Genomic DNA, 17614 nt, shown 5'->3' with positions numbered 1-17614 from the left:
TGGTTTTATAGGGGGCCTTGGTCTAGCCCACAGGCTACTACCTCTATGGAAACAGGTCTCGAGGTCTATCACAGAGCCATAAACATTCTCTCCCTACACACCTCTATGGGGTGATCCCCCATTTACCTCACCTGCAGACTGTTCCTGACCCACAGGTCTGGGCACAACATTGAGTTAGGACTCTGCGAGATATCATGCCTGATGGTCATCTATCTTTGCCGAGTTGAAAAAGACGGTTCCTGCTTCTTCCCTGGATGTATTTCAGGTTCTTGAAGATTTGGCATGCTGTTCGTGCGTAGTTTCCTGACTCTATCCTTCTTGACCACACTCCATTGAACGGCTTCTTATTGCCCCGAATATAGACAAGACGCTATCCTCCATCTATCTTAGACTCACCTGTGCGGGTAATATTGGTGCAAAAAGTGAGTTGCCATCTAGATAGAGGAAGGCCGGTGGATGTGGTGTATCTGGACTTTGCAAAGGCATTTGACACAGTTCCCCACAAAAGTATATTGTACAAACTAAGGTACGTAGATATGGACCATAGGTTGAGTACCTGGATATAGAACTGGCTCCAGGGGAGAGTCCAGAAGGTGGTGATAAATGGGGAGTACTCAGATTGGGCCGGTGTGGAAAGTGGGGTCCCCCAAGGATCTGTCCTGGGACCAATCCTGTTTAATTTATTCATAAACGACCTAGAGGGGGGGATATCTAGCACAATCTCTGTGTTTGCAGATGATACTAAACTAAGCAGGGCAATAACTTCTATACAGGATGTCGAAACCTTACAATCAGACCTGAACAAAATAATGGGGTGGGCAACTAAATGGCAGATGAGGTTTAATGTTGAAAAATGTAAGGTAATGCACTTGGGCGTCAGAAACACAAACACAAGCTACTCACTAGGGGGCAACCTCTGGTTGAATCTAATATGGAAAAGGACCTAGGGGTCCTAGTGGACAACAGGCTTGGCAGTGGCATGCAATGCCAAGCCGCTGCAAGCAAAGCCAGTGGAATACTGGCATGTATAAAAAAAGGGGGATTCACTCCAGAAATAAAGAGATTATTCTCCCATTCGACAAGACTCTGGTCCGGCCACATCTGGAGTATGCTATCCAGTTCTGGGCACCTGCCCTCAGAAAGGATGTGCTGGTACTGGAGAGAGTCCAGAGAAGGGCAACAAAAATAATTAGGGGAATGGAGGATCTAAGCTATGAGGAAAGACTACAAGCATTGAACTTATTCTCTCTTGAGAAGAAACGCTTGAGAGGGGATATGATATCAATGTACAAATACTGTACTGGTGACCCTAGCATAAGGAACAAACTTTTCAGAGAAAGGGAATACAATAAGACACGTGGCCACTCACTAAAACTAGAGGAAAAACGGTTTAACCTTAAATTACATAAGGGGTTCTTTACTGTCAGAGCAGTGGGGATGTGGAACTCTCTTCTACAAGCAGTGGTATCAGCAGGGAGTATCGCTAAATTCAAAAACTATTAGATGGGCATCTTAATGACCACAACATAACTGGGTATACAATGTATCGTTAGCAGCAAACACAGACACACCCATACATATTATGGGTTGAACTGGATGGACTGATGTTTTTTTTTTTCAACCTCACTAACTATGTAACTGTTTGGATCCTCATTGGACGAATTAATCAAAGGACTCACAGGCGGGAAGAGTACTCTTTTTCCTCAGTCCGCCATGGGCAAGTCACCACGTAATAGACGGGGGCCTTATTTTACAGCCCACAGGCGGCCCTTCATTCCTCCAGCACACGGGAGAAAGGATCCAAGACATTTAGGTCTTCTGGGGGTTCCAAGAAGACCTAATCGGGTAAGCCAAGAGCAGGCCAATCCAGACTTGCAGACAAATCCCCATCTGCATGAAGAGACACCCTCACCTGTATCTGGGGGGGGGGGGGGGGGCCTTTGCTTCTTTCTGGAACCATGGACATCCTTGATTCAGGACAAATGGGTCCACAAACTGATTCCATCGGGTTACAAGATCGAATTCAGGTCTCCACCGTCGGACAGGTTCTTCCCGTTTAATCTACGTCTATCTCCAGATCGGTTAAGGGATCTACGAAAAGCGGTACAAGATCTGCTGTCACAAGGGGTGAATGTGCCGTTTTCCTTCTCGGGAACGCTTTCAGGGGTTCTATTCAAACCTGTTCACTGTGCCCAGGAAAGAAGGCAAAGTCCAATCCTGGACCTCAAGGCTCTGAACCACTTTGTGCGGGTACAGAAGTTTTGAATGGAGTCCATTCACACGGTAGTGGCTTCCCTACAGCAAGGAAGCTCTTGGGCCTCCATCGATATCAAGGACACATCACTATTTACACTGGACACCAGCGTTTTCTTCACTTCGCTGTAGGAGAGGAGCATTATCAATTTGTGGCATTCCCCTTTGGTCTTGCCTCCGCCCCCAGGATCTTCAACAAAGTGTTGGCTCTGGTATTGGCATTACTGCGACAACAGGGGATTGCGGTACTGGGGTACCTGGACAATCTCCTCTTAAGAGCAGACTTGCATTAAGTCCTGTTGGGCGACTTGACAATCACTGAACGGACTCTGCAAGAGTTCGGGTAGAACATCAATTTCAAAAACTCTCCTCAGGTACCATCCTCAAAACTGTTTTTTGAGGATGGGCCTGACTCTGGACTTCACTCCGGCGAGGGTTTTTCTTCCTCCGGAAAAGCTGCAAAAGTTGCAGGGGGCGCTTCATTTGCTGTTATCCATCAATCTGGCCTCTCTGCGGATTTGCGTGCTAGCCTTGGGCCTGATGGTGTCGACCTTCGAGGCAGTTTTGTTTACTCTGTTCCACACGAGACGCTTACAAAGGGAAATTCTTGTCAAATGGAACAAAGATCCAAAATCCTTGGACACTGATTTGGTTGATTCACAACACAAAGACTGCTCTTCTATGGTGGCTTCACTCGTTAGCCCTACGCCAGGGCAAGTCCTTCCTCCCATTGTATTGTACTGTGGTAACCATGGATGCCAGCCTGCCTGGCCGGGGAGGAGTGCTGGGGAAGCTTTGTGTCAAGGGGTCCTGGACAGTAGAACAGTTCAGACTCTGATTAATATTCTGGAACTCGAGCAATAAAGCTTTGCTTGAGTCACTGGACAAATCGTTTGCAGGGTTGTCCAGTCCGGATTCAATCGAACAAAGCCATGGCCGTGGCTTACATTAATCAAGGGGGCACCAAGAGTGTCTTGGTGGCCCAGGAGGTGGCAGAGATCCTGAAATTAGCAGAAAATTTTGTTCAAGCTCTATCCGCCGTGCATATCCCAGGAGTGGAGAACTGGCAGCGGATCACCTGAGTTGTCAGGTGTTGGATCAGGGGGAATTGTCCCTTCACCCTGGAGGTGTTTCACCTTCTGTGTGTCCAGTGGGGGACACCCGATGTAGATCTGTTAGCCTCTCGACTCAACAAGAAGGTTCAGAGGTTTAAAGAAAGGTCTCTGGATCCTCTGGTCGATGCCACAGACGCACTGGTGGCTCCTTGGGGTCAGTATCGGCTAATCTATGCATTCCCTCCACTGAAACTCTTGCCGAGGCTTTTGCGCAAAATAGAGGTGAGGGATTCTGGTGGCCCCAGACTGGCCTCGTTGGTCTTGGTATGCAGATCTGGTAAGGTTGGTCGCGGATGCTCCTTGGAGACTTCCTCCGAGGGAAGATCTGCTGTCTCAAGGGCCGATCTTCCATCCTTCTTTAATCGCTGGGTTTAACGGTGTGGCTGTTGAAAGCCAGGTATTGAAAGATAGGGGTCTTTCTGACTCCGCGATTCTTACACTGTTGAAGGCCAGAAAATCTACTTCCAGGAAGATCTACCATCGTACATGGAAATCGTACATCTCATGGTGTGAATCGCTGAAGGTGCATCCTCTCCTTTTTTCGGTGGCTAGGATTTTGACCTTTTTTCAAAAAAGGGTTGAACAGCGGTTGGCCTTGGGCACTATAAAAGACCAAGTGTCGGCTTTGGCTGTGTTTTTCCAACGTCCTTTAGCTATGCATGCCTTATTTCGCACTTTTATACAAGGGGTACGCCATATGGCTCCTCTGAAGCGATCCCTATTACCTCCGTGAGATTTTAACTTGGTACTGGCTGTTCTACAAAAACCTCCTTTTGCGAACATTAGGGAGATTCCTCTGTTTACACTGTCACAGAAGGTTGCCTTTTTGGTGGCTATTACTTCTGCTCGCAGAGTCTCTGAATTGGCAGCGTTGTCATGCCACTCGCCTTATCTGCTGGTCCACAGAGATAAAGTTGTACTTCGACCTAATCCGTTTTGACTTCCTAAGATGGTTTCTGATTTTTCATTTGCATGAAGACATTGTGCTGCTTTCACTCTGTCCTAAGCCCAAGCATCCCAAGGAAATTGCCTTGCAGTCTTTGGATGTGGTTTGGGCAATTAGGGTTTACCTGGCGGCTACTGAATCTTTCCGAAAATCAGACTCTGTCCTCATGGAAGGACCTCGAAAGGGATTGGCTGCGTCTGCCGCTACCATATCCAGATGGATCAGGCAGACGGTGGTACACGCTTATTCACTGAAGTGTCAGGTTTCACCTTTGCCTGTGAAGGCGCATTCTACGGTGCTGAGTGCCTCTTGGGCTTTTCACCATCGGGCGTCGGTAATGCAAGTTTGCAGGGCGGTAACTTGGTCGTCTGTGCACACGTTCACAAAATTCTACAGAGTAGATGTGTTGGCATCTTCGAATGCTTCTTTTGGCTGCAAGTTTTTGCAGGCTGCAGTGTAAAAGAGAAAATGTTCTTTTTGATGATATATATATATATCTATCATCTCATATTTTTTTTTATTTTCTGCGTTGTTTTCCCACCCCTCATGCATATACTGCTTTGGGACGTTCCAATGGTCAAGAAGAATATGGAGCTGCGTCTGTCAATGAACGATAGAGAGAACTGGATTTTTTAATTTACGGTAAAATTGTTTTGTCCGAAGTTCATTGACAGACGCAGCACCCACCCCTCTAATTATGAGTGGGATGGGGTTTTTTTTTTTCTAAACACTGCTTGCAACAAAACTGAATCCTATAGCAGTGTAAGTGGGTGTATGCCTGCAGGGACTGCCCCATAGGCTTGGTAAAGATTTTTCCTGCCTTGTGTCCTACTCCTGTAGAGGGAAGCATAACCCAATAGTCAAGAAGAATATGGAGCTGCGTCTGTCAGTAAACGTCAGAGAAAAGGATTTTCCGGTAAGTCATAAATCCAGTTTTTTGTACTTGCCGTAAAATACATTTCTCGGAGTTCATTGATGGACACGGCATCCACACCTTTATGGAGTTCTGATACTTCTAATACTGCTTGCTTTTAAACTGATTTCCTAGCGCAGAGAGGGGCATTTATATACCAAGCTGAGGACAGCCAATGGGAGTAGCCAGGTGTTTTTTGTTCTGCCTAGTCCTACTCCTGGAAGAGGCAATATAACCCAGTAGTTATGATTTATGGAGTGCGGTGTCCGTCGAACTCAGAGAAATGGATTATACTGTAAGTAAAAAAATCCCATTTCTCTTTCGTTCATTGACGGCCACAGCTCCATATCTTCTTTGACCCTTGGGTTATGCTGCTCTTCAAAGAAGTAGGACACTATGTGGAAACAAGTTTGACTACGCCTATAGGGAAGTCCTAGGGGGTATACTCCACTTCCTGCTATAGGACCTCAGTTTTTTTTCTGCCTAGTCAGGAGTAAGGACCTAGTTCCTTGCTGGGATCTCTGGTCCTGGCAATTTTTCCTTTTTTAAACTGATTTTTTTTCTTTCTTTCAACTGCCTGACTGGGCGATGCACTGGATATCCTAAATCCTTACCATCTCCCCAGTCTAGCCAGCGAGCGCGGCCCAACTTTAGCTCGGCGCTAGGTTGGCCGCAACATAGTCCCACTGGACGGGGGCTGGGCGGCAAGTGAAACCCCTGGCGAGGACACATAGCCCTGGTCACGACCTGAGTCGCAGCGTTCCCTTGGCCTGCAGCACCCCCATTCCAAGATGGTGCGGTGGACTGCCTGGAGTGGTGCCTGCTCAGTTCCCAGGTGTGGTGAGTAGTGTTCCCCCTCTTCTCTGGGGAATTGTTGGGGTGGATGCGAGCCCTTCCCCTGGGTTGGTAGGCCCCTATGTGCCCTTCCTTCCCACATGGTGTCCCCCCCCCCCCCATCACTAGCGGGGTTCTCTTGCACTTTTTACCCTCACCTACTGCCCTTAGTTTCCCCCCCCCCCCCCCTCCCCGGGGTGGCCAGGCTATTTTCAGATGGGGGGTGTCATGTGGTGATGGGCTGAAGGAGGGAGGGAGCATGCCACTGGTGGCTCATACTAACATTATTGTGTTGCAAATGTTATGGTGGGGGTCCCTGTTAGGGCCCCCCTGGTGGGCTACAGGTACCTGAGGGGTCATTGGAAGTCCTGGGTGTCGCGCTGCGCCGCTATTTTCCTGTGAATGGCTGTTCTGAGGCTCTGGCCGCCATGTTTTTGCTTTGCAAATGCTTTACATTTGTTTTTCCCATTGAAGTCAATGTGGTGGTCATTTTATTGTAGCCTGTTGAGAGGTGATGCGGCGGTGGGTCTCTAGTGGCAATGACTGTGCTTCCTCTTCTCTGATCGCCGCATGGCAAGCAGCTTGGCGCTGTGTGTTATTCCTTAAGTCGGTGGTTGGGAGTCCCTGTGGGTTAGCAGCTCCCTCTTTCTGCTATAGCAGCGCCGCTGGTGCGCTGGGACCTGTAGTACCACTGCTGCAGCGGTGAGGGGAATTCTTGTAGCAATTTTTTTTTCCAGTTATTGTGACCTGTCCCCAGGTTAACCATGGAGCCCCTGGAGCATGTGTCGCCACCTGATCCACTCTCCCTTTGGGTCCCAGTCTGCCCTGGTGACCTTGGCGGCGGTCCTGCATTCCCTAGTGTCCAAAGTTGATATGGCCTTTCAAAAGCGGCCTAGCAAGAAGCGCCCCCTGCCTTCACCTGTATCCTCTGTCTCCTCAGATTCTGGATTTGGCTGCTGCAGACACGAGTCAACCCACCAGGTCTGCGTCCATGCACCCTGAGTGCTCTCACAGCGAGGAGGAATCCTCTTCCACTACAGCCGCGCATTAAAAAGGTACTTGTGGAGGCACTGATTGCATCAGTGCGGGGAACCTTAAAATTGGAGGATACAGCTAATGCTGTGTCGGTGCAATTTGCTACCCGCAGAACATCCAAGGTGACTAAGGTGTTCCCCTTTCCTGCCTATCTCGACTAGATTGTCCCAAGTCAGTGGGGATTCCTGAAACGCGTGGTTGAAATACCTAAGGGTTTCGCTAAGAGATATCCTTTTGAAGAGCCCCTTTTGAAGAAACTGACAGTTCCACCGGTGGTGGACTCTCGGGTTTCCAGATTAAAGCCACGCTTCTTATGGTGTAGGATTGCCCGTCTTTTAAAGACCCTGTGGACAAGAGAGCTGAGGCTCTGATACGATACCTTCTTACCCTGGCAGATTCAATTTTGAGGCTGTTTGCCATCACCTTGGTCTCCCAGACCTTAACGGAATGGGCAAAGCTTCTGCGCCAGGATTTGGAAGTGGCTCAACATCCTCGTGAGCTGGCAGATCAGTTGATACAGGGGTTAAAGTGTCCCTGTATCTGGGATACCTCGCTGGATGCGGCACCGTTAGCCTGCAGAGTGTCTGTGACAGCTGTGATCCTTTGCCGCATGATTTGGCTGAAATACTGGTCTGCAGACCAGGCTTTCAAAAAGGTGTTGACCGGTCTCCCTTTTGTGGGAGACCGCCTGTTCGGAGCTTCTATGGTAGAGATTATTAAAGGTCTTACGGGAGGTAAAATTACTTTGCTTCCACAGTTTGCCAAGAGCAAGCTCACAAACGGCCCTTTCGTCTCGCGTGCTCGCAGGACAAGGGATCAAAGTCCACCTGTAACTTCACGAGATGTTCCAAGAGACCCTGGGCTGGTAAGTCATAAGCAGGTTCCAATTGGTCCCGCAGAAAAGTACTCCTCTGCCTAAAGGGGTGCCCTTACCGGTATCTGGGGTCAGGGACATCTTCACTTCTTTCCATACCCGTTTACCTCTTTCATTCAAGACTAATGGGTCCATGAGTTGATTCAGTCAGGTTACAAGATCGAGTTTCGGTCCTTGCCTCCGGCAAGGTTCTTTCCTTCCAACTTGCGTCTGTCCCCGGATCGGCTGCAGGGCCCTTTAGGGGCTCTACAAGGGATCTACTCTCCCAAGGAGTAATAGTACTGGTTTCAGAGTCAGAACGGTTTCGGGGGGTTTTATTCAAACCTGTTTACTGTTCCCATGACAGAAGGCAAGGTCTGTCCTATCTTGGATCTCAAGACTCTGAACCGCTTTAAGCAGGTTCAGAAATTTCAGATGGAGTCCATTCTTACGGTAGTGGCATCCCTTCATCAAGGGGATTTTCTGGCTTCTATCGATATCAAGGACGCTTACGTCCATATCCCAACAAATGTCGGACATCAACCTTTTCTCTTTGTCATGGGCGAGGAGTATTATCAATTCGTCGCATTACCCTTTTGGTCTTGCCTCAGCTCCTCGGGTATTCACAATATTCTTGGATCCGGTGTTGGCCTTGCTCAGGCAGAGAGAAATCGTGGTACTGAGGTACCTGGATGACCTCCATCTGTGAGCAGAGTGTCCGTCTGTCTTACAAGACTGTTTGGGCATCACTGTGCAAACTCTGCAAGAGTTCAGCTGGAAACGGAGTTTTCAGAAATCCACTCTGACTCCGTCCAACAGACTGGATTACCTGGGCCTGATTCTGGATTCAGCCTCAGCCCGGGTGTTCCTTCCAAGGAAAAACTCCAGAAGTTGCAGGATGTGATTCGGCTCCTGTTATCCAAACGTCGGTCATCTCTCAGGACTTGCATGCAAGTGGTGGGCTTGATGGTCTCCACCTTTGAGGCAGTTCCCTTTGCTCAGTTCCATACCAGGACCCTTGCAAGGGGAGATTCTTGCCAAATGGGACAAGAATCCACAATCTTTGGACAATCTGAAACCTGTTGAGCCGGGGTATGAGGGGATTTATTCCTTGGCGCTTTGACAGGGAAAGTACTTACTACTCCGGTACTGGACGGTGGTTACCATGGACGTCAGCCTGCCCAGGCAGAGAGGTGTCCTGGGCACTGATTTGGCGTAAAGGGTTTGGACTCGGGAGGAGTCCAGTCTGCCGATCAACATCTTGAAGATTCCGGTGATCAGGCTTGGCCTGTCCCTGTGGACGGATAGTCGGCACGGGTGCCCGGTAAGCATTAAATAAGACAATGCCATGGCTGTGGCATATGTCAATCCTATAGGGGGCACCAAAAGTGCCCTGGCAGCCAGAGAAGTAGCTGGCATTCTAAGGTGGGCAGAACAAAATGCCCTAGCCCTCTCTGCTGTGCCCATTCCAGAGGTGGAAAATTGGCAGGCAGACTACCTCAGTCGAAAGGTGTTGGTGCCAGGCGAATGGTCTCTTTAACCGGACGTTTTTCAACAACTGTGTCTCCGGTGGGGGGCTCCCGATATGGATCTGTTGGCCTCTCTTCTCAACCGGTAGATTTAGAGGTTTGTGGCAAGATCTCGGGATCCTCTGGCCGAGGCTGCCGACGCCCTGGTGGCCCCTTGGGGGTCAGTATCATCTGATCTATGCCTTTCCTCCTTTACAGCTTCTGCGCAGAATTGAGGCAGAAGGGATTCCAGTCATTCTGGTGGCTCCTGAATGGCCACGTCGATCTTGGTACACAGGCCTCATAAGGCTGGTTGCAGATGCTCCTTGGAGACTCCCTCCTTTAATGGCCTGGCTATTGAAGGCCAGGTACTGCAAGATAGAGGGTTGTCAGATTCGGTTATTCCTACACTGTTAAAAGCTAGAAAATCTTCTTCTAGGAAGACTTATCGAGTTTGGAGGGCGTACATTTCTTTGTGTGTCTTTTGGGAGTTTCTCCCCATGCCTTTTCGGTGTCCTGTCTGCTGGAGTTTTCAGGGTGTAGATCAGCGTTTGGCTCTGGGAACCATCAAGGGCCAAATTTCCACCTTGGAAATTTTTTCCCAAGGGCTGTTGGCTGCAAATTCTTTGGTTCACACTTTTGTCCAGGGGGTTCTCCATTTTGCTCCTCCAGTAAGGTCCCTGGTACCTCTGTGGGACCTTAATCTGGTACTGTTTGGTTCTTCAAAAACCACCTTTTTAAAATATTCATGAACTTTCTTTGCTTATTCTGTCACAGAAGGTGGCCTTCTTGGTGGCTATTACTTACTATGTAGGAGCTGGCTGCGTTGTCCTGTCGGTCCCCTTACCTTGTGCTTCATAGGAACAAAGTGGTGCTACGTCCCGGTCAGTCGTTCCTTCCTAAGGTCGGCTCGGGTTTTCACTTGAATGAAGACATTAGGTTGCCTTCTGTGTGCCCTAAGCCGAAACATCCTAAAGAAATTTCTTTACATTCCCTGGATGTGGTTCGGGCAATCAGGGTGTACCTGGCAGCGACTGAGTCGATTTGGAAAATGGATTCCTTGTTTTTCTTTACAGATGAATCTTGTAAGGGGCAGGCCGCATCTGCTGTGACCATTTCCAAATGGATCAGGCAGACGGTGGTGCAGGCCTATTTCATCAGGGGTCAGGTTCGTCCTTTCCCTGATAAGACTAATGCCTCGTACACACGCAACGATTATCGGCCGACCGATCGTCCGACTTTTGTCCAAGTTGTGTTTTGTTGGTTGGAATGTGCCTAGACTGCACACAAATTTTCTCGGCCAACAAAAATCTACTTCAGAAGTGATGTCATGTGCTGGTTTACTTTCCGTGTGTTTTTTCTTCTCTGAGCATGCCCAGTCTTGCTCATCAGATTTTTGTCTGCCGAAATCTGTACTGACTGATGGAAAATCGGCCATTGTGTTGACGGCCAACAAATTTTATAGCCTGCACACCAGATTTTTTTCGGCCGAAAAGTCGGAGTCGGTTGTCGGAAGCATCATACTAACAAGCCGAAAATCGGCCGAACGTACGTTGGCCGAAAATTCCCGGCCCATAATTGATGCGTGTGTACGAGGCTTAATTCTACAAAGGCGCTTAGTGCCTCCTTGGCCTTCTGCCATCAGGCGTCAGTGCTTCAGGTGTGCAAGGCGGCCACATGGTCATCTGTGCATACATTCGCAAAGATATACAAGGTGGATGTACTCGCATCTGCCGATGCTGCGTTCAGCCACAAAGTTTTGCAGGCTGCTGTTGCAGAGGCTCCTGCCTCTTGAGGGTGTATTTATTCTGGTGTTGAGATCCAGTTGTTCCTGGTTTACCTGATTGGTTATGTTTAGCCCTTTTGGGAATTTTGTGTTTCTGACAGTCGCCGCCCACTCATACAGTCTTCACTTATGGGTATTGACCTCTTATCCACAGGAGCAAGCTAGGCATAAGATTTGTTAAAAAACAAAACACTTTGCATAGACACACCTAAAGGGGGCTGTCCCTTTGGTCCAATACTCCCCTGCTAGCAGCATTCCCAAATCAGTTTGTCTTTTGCCTAGTCAGGAGTAGGCAGGCTTCCCTTAGCTGGGGCTACAGTCTCAGCCTTTTCTTCTGTTTTCTTCAATTTTATTTCTGCTAAGTGTTTTTTTCTTTACACTGATAGCTTTTTATTTGATCCTGCGCTTAGTTAGTAAGACTTCGGAAGACTACAGCGTTTGCGGAGTTGGGAATCGGACTGGTTGTAATAGAGCCTTACGGAATTCCAGCCCGCCATCGAGCGTTTAGCAGGCTATGCGTACGCCCTGGCCTCGCAAATGACCTGTCCCTGTCCTCGGGGACAAAAGCCCACGAAGTGGCTACTTTGCTAGGATGTCTCAACTGCGGTACGCCGCGTGTTTGCTAGTGTCCTGTTTGGCTGACGGCACCCCCACCCGGGTGGGAGGCTTCCCGTCGCAGAGTGGCACCCACACTTTCGCTGGATCGGTGAGTACCATGCTACCCCCTCTGTCTGTGGCATTGTGTGTCGGGGGGGTGTGTGTGGGGCCTCTGTCATGGGGATGGCAGTCTGTTTGGAGTCTGTAATATCCCCCTCATGTCTGTCCATGTGGTCCCCGTGTGTCCCTCCCGGTCCCTGTGGAACAGACATGGTTGCGGGGGCCGCTGTGGTGTAAAAATTGCGGGGCCGCCATTTTGTGGGCAGGCTGTTCTGCTTCATGTGAGGGCATCAGCTATCAATCCTCTCTGTAGTGTTTTGGCGCCCTTTCGGGTGCCATCTTAATTGTGGGCATTGTATTCTAACGTGCTCGGCGGCCATTTTGCCGGAGCCACCCCATAGCATTACATTGGCAACCATTTTTCCTTGGCTCAAGTCCTATTTTGGCCTCTAGCCGCGTGACATCATTTACTTTCTCCAGGCAGTCTGAAGCTGCACATCTGGGGGGCTTTTTCTGCTATTTTCATGGGATAATACCTTTGCTGGCAGTTATATTTTTCTCTACATTTGGTAACTCAGGCTAGTCCTCATTGCGGTGCATTGCGGTGGGATCCGCCACTGTCGCGTGTTTAAAGGGCCAGCGCCAAAATTTTTTTATGGAGTCCCAGGACAGCAAATTCCCCCCAGCTCTGGTGGAGGGTTCAGGTACGCCTGAATCCTCTGCGATGGGCTCCCTGACTGCTGCACTTGCGACTTTAGCGTCTAAAGTGGATCTGTTGATGTCTGAGCGGGCTAATAAGAAAAGACCCAGATTTTCTCATTCTTCTGATTCAGAGCTAGATATGGTTGCCATGGACAGTGTACCTCCTGAGGGGTCTCAGTCCTCTCAGTCCCCCTGGACGGCCAGAGAATGCGCAACTATGTCTGCGCTTATTAGTTCTGTTAAGGATACGCTACACTTAGAGGATGAGCCCCACCCGCCGGGTAAGCGGTCTTCCTTTGGGACCCGCAGGACCCAGAAAGCGGCACAGGTGTTTCCCTGTCCCGCTGAGTTTCACGAAACGGTGAATGAACAATGGCTCAATTTGAAGCACAATTTTGTGGTACCAAAGCGGTTTCAGTACCAATATCCCTTTGCATCTCCAACGGATTCGCGCTGGACCGTGGCCCCTAAGGTGGATCACACGGTGTCCAGGTTGAACAAGGCCACTCTGATGCCCGCGGAGGATTCTCCGGTGTTTAGGGACACGACGGATAGACGGGTGGAATCTCTTACCCCCCACTCCTTCTATGGTGGCGGGTTCTTTGATGAAACCTGTTTTCGCCTCTGATGGTCTCTCAGGCTGTGGTGGAGTGGACCAAGGTGCTCAGACGCACCCTTGTGGCTAAATCTGCCCCTCCAGCTACTTTGGAGATGGTGGACCAAATTATTCAGGCTGTTTTATACCTGTGTGACGCGTCCTTGGATGAGGCCCCTTTAGTCTCACGACTATCTGCTGTCACAGTGATAATCCATCGTATGGTGTGGCTAAAGAGCTGGTCGGCTGACCAGAATTCCAGGAAGACGGTGTCTGACATCCCTTATGCTGGGAATCGCCTTTTTGGGGACTCCCTGGACGAGTTGGTTAAGGGGGTCACTGGGGGCAAAAGCACTCTGCTGCCCTAAGCACCCAAGGGTAAGTTTTTCCGCGGTAAGCGGGGCCCTTCCTTTAAACCAAATCAGGGATCCTTTCGTGCCTTCAAGGCACAAGACAAGGGCAAATCCTTCAAGGCCGTGGGTGGCCAGAAGAAGCCTTGGGCGGGTAAGTCAAAAGCTGCCCACGCTGGTACGGCGGCCCAGTCCGCCTCGACCTGAAGGGGCAACCTCACCCATTTCAGGGGTGAGGGGACGTCTGCGCGTTTTTTCCGAACCTTGGATGTCCCGGATTCAGGACAGGTGGGTTCAGGAAATCATTCGGTCAGGGTACAAGATCGAATTCCGATCGCGTCCAGCAGACAGGTTCTTTCCCTCAAATCTTCATTTGACCCCAGATCGTTTGCAAGATCTTCAACGGGCGGTTCAGGATCTCATCGCCCAGGGGGTTATTGTCCCGGTGCCTCATCGGGACAGATTTCAGGGGTTCTACTCGAATCTGTTCAGTGCCCAGAAAGGAGGGCAAGGTGCGTCCGATTCTGGACTTGAAATTTCTGAACCGCTTCGAGCGGGTTCAAAAATTCCGTATGGAATCCCTTCGTTCGATGGTAGCTTCCCTGAGCCCAGGAGATTTCCTGGCTTCAATCGACCTCAAGGATGCGTATCTACACATCCCCATATTCGAGGGTCATCAGAGGTACCTCCGGCTCGTAATCAGAGCACTATCAGTTTGTGGCGTAACCTTTCGGTCTCACTTCGGCTCCAAGGGTGTTTACCAAAGTGTTGGCTCCTGTTCTGGCCCTGTTGACGGCACAGGGGATTGCGATTCTGGGATATCTGGACGATCTCCTGTTAAGATCGAGTTCCATTCCAACTCTGTTGCGCGATCTGTCAACCACGGTTCAGATGCTCCAGGAGTTCGGGTGGACCATCAACTTTCAGAAGTCGGCTTTGTCCCCTTCTGTTCGTCTCCCTTACTTGGGGATGGTCCTGGACTCTGCCCATGCAAACGTTTTCCTGCCGGAGGACAAACTCCGGTCTCTGCAGAACGAGGTCAGATCCCTCAGGGACAACGACTCCTCATCGCTCAGGACCTGCATGCGGTCCCTGGGTTTGATGGTGTCAGCCTTCGAGGCGGTACCATTTGCACAGTTCCACACACAATCTCTTAAAGCGGAGATCCTGGCCAGGTGGGACAGGCATCCACTTTCCTTGGAAAGGAGGATATCTTTGAGTCACCGAGTCAGAGAGGATCTTCTGTGGTGGCTCCAATCTCTGGCTCTGACGGAGGGGAAATCCTTCCGGCCCTTATTATGGACAGTGATCACCATGGACGCCAGCCTGTCAGGCTGGGGTGGCGTTCTGGGCACTCTGTCTGCCCAGGGCACTTGGTCGGAGGAGGAATCCTCCCTACCAATAAATATCTTAGAACTGCGAGCGATGAGACGGTTTGCTCCGTTAGTCGGATCATCTTGGGGGCCGCCCTGTGCGTGTGCAGACGGACAACGCAACTGCGGTGGCTTACATTAATCACCAAGGGGGCACCAGGAAGTCACCAAAATTCTGTCTTGGGCTGAGACGCAGGTCCCGGCGATTTCGGCAGTCCACATTCCAGGTGTGGAGAACTGGCAGGCCCATTATCTGAGCCGCCAGACCCTGGACCAGGGGGAGTGGTCCTTACACCCGGAGGTGTTTTCAGATGCTGTGTGCACATTGGGGATCCCCGGACGTGGATCTGTTCGCGTCTCGTCTAAACAACAAGGTGGGAAGGTTCATGGCAAGAACACTCGATCCTCTGGCAGATGCCTCGGGTGCGCTGGTGGTGCCTTGGAATCGGTATCACCTGATTTATGCCTTCCCACCCGATTCAGTTGTTGTCCAGGTTCCTTCGAAGGTTGGTCTCGGAACCAAAGTTGGTGATTCTGGTGGCCCTGGACTGGCCGATCCGGTCTTGGTACGCGGACATCAGGCAACTGGTGGTCGAGCCTCCCTGGCGGCTCCTGTTGCGAGACGATTTGCTGTCTCAGGGGCTGATCTTCCATCCTGCTTTACAGTCGCTGGCTTTGATGGTGTGGCTGTTGAAAGCCAGGTCCTGAGAGAATCGGGGTCTCTCGTTGGCGGTCATTCCTACCCTACTCAAGGCTAGGAAGGCTTGTCCGGTAAGATCTATTACCGTACTTGGAAGGCTTATTTTGCCTGGTGTGAATCGCAGGGTTTCCAGCCTCGCTCCTTTTAGGTGGCGAGGGTGTTAGCTTTCCTGCAATCTGGTGTGGACCAGCGTCTTGCGCTGACCACTATTAAGGGTCAGTTGTCTGCACTGGCAATCCTTTTCCAGCGCCCTTTGGCGTCAAACTCTTTGATCCGCACATTTATTCAAGGGGTGCGTCATCTGGCTCCCCCTAGGAGAGAGCCTTTACCTCCTTGGGACCTGAATTTGGTCCTGTCCGTTTTGCAACGTCCTTCATTTGAGAACATCAGGGAGATTCCTCTGCCTGTGCTGTCACAGAAAGTTGCCTTTCTGGTGGCGATCACATCAGCTCGCAGAGTGTCGGAATTGGCGGCCCTGTCTTGCCGATCCCCTTACCTGGTTGTTCATAGGGATAAGGTGGTCTTGCAACCTCGCCAATCTTTCCTTCCTAATGTGGTATCCGATTTTCATCTTAACGAGGACATTGTCTTGCCTTTGCTGTGTGCAAATCCAAAGCATCCTAAGGAGTTTATCTTGCATTCCTTGGATGTAGTCCGGGCGATCAGGGTGTACCTGTCGTCTACTAAATCCTTCAGAAAGTCGGATTCTCTTTTTGTCCTTCCTGAGGGCCCTCGGAAGGGCATGGCTGCATCTGCGGCAAACATTTCTAAATGGATCAGACAGACGATAGTTCAGGCCTATTCAATTAGGGAACGGGTGCCGCCCTTCCCTGTCACGGCGCACTCTACCAGAGCGGTGAGTGCGTCCTGGGCCTTCCGACATCAAGCATCGGTGGCCCAGGTGTGCAAGGCAGCAACTTGGTCGTCCATGCAGACTTTTTCCAAATTTTACAAACTGAATGTTTTTGCATCGGCAGATGCCTCCTTTGGCCGCAAAGTAATGTGTGCCGCAGTGCCTTGAGGGGGACATGGCGTTATCCTGTCCCCGCCTGTTGGGGTTGTTTCCCCTTTGTTAAATTGCTTTCCTGGGTTTGTTCGCTCCTGTTGAGCTTTTCTGTTACCCAGCGTTTTACCTTTCTGGTTCAGATAAGGTTCCTTTCTCTGACCTGGGTGCTACGTTGCCTTTGTGACGGTTGCGCTTCCCACCCCTCATGTCTACACTGCTTTGGGACATCCCATAAGTGAAGACTGTATGAGTGGGCGGCGACTGTCAGAGGACGTAAGAGAAAATTGAATTTTTGTAAGAATTTACCCTAAAATTCCTTTCTCTGAGTCCTCTGACAGTCGCTGCCCCCACCCCTCTTTTTTGGGGTTCTTGGACTATCTGCTGCTGGCTAACAAACTGATTTGGGAATGCTGATAGCAGGGGGGTATTGGACCAGAGGGACAGAGGGATAGGTGTGTCTATGCAAAGTGTTTTGTGTTTTAACAAATCTTATGCCTAGCTTGCTCCTGTGGATAAGAGGTCAATACCCATAAGTGAAGACTGTATGAGTGGGCAGCGACTGTCAGAGGACTCAGAGAAAGGAATTTTACGGTAAGTTCTTACAAAAATTATATTATTGCTGCGTTTCCCTCCCCTCATATTGACACTGCTTTGGGACGTCCCAAGGGTCAAAGAAGATATGGAGCTGTGTTCAAAATGAGTGAAAGGGAGAACTGGATTTTTGTCTTACCGTAAAGTCCTTTTCCCTGATCATTGATAGACACAGCACCCGCCCCTCTATTGAGTTGGGGTATGTATTCTTCTGACACTGCTTGTTACAAAACTGAAGTCCTATAGCAGAAAGTGGGAGTATACCCCCTGGGACTGCTCCAAAGGGCGTAGTCAAACTTCTTTCCGCCTAGTGTCCTACTCCTATGAAGAGCAACATAACTCAAGGATCCAAGAAGATATGGAGCTGTGTCCGTCAATGAACATCAGAGAAAGGAAT

At 50.0% G+C, this 17614-nt stretch overlaps 1 protein-coding gene across 5 annotated transcripts in view; it reads left to right on the top strand.

Annotated features, from left to right (window-relative positions):
* Positions 1-17614, top strand: part of NEK1 (NIMA related kinase 1) — a 334451-nt gene that overhangs the window by 108898 nt on the left and 207939 nt on the right. The window lies entirely within an intron of this gene.

This window comes from Pelophylax lessonae (assembly GCF_965119305.1).
Source record: "Pelophylax lessonae genome assembly, chromosome: 1".
NCBI lineage: Eukaryota > Metazoa > Chordata > Amphibia > Anura > Ranidae > Pelophylax > Pelophylax lessonae.
This window is presented reverse-complemented; position numbering and strand designations above follow the sequence as displayed.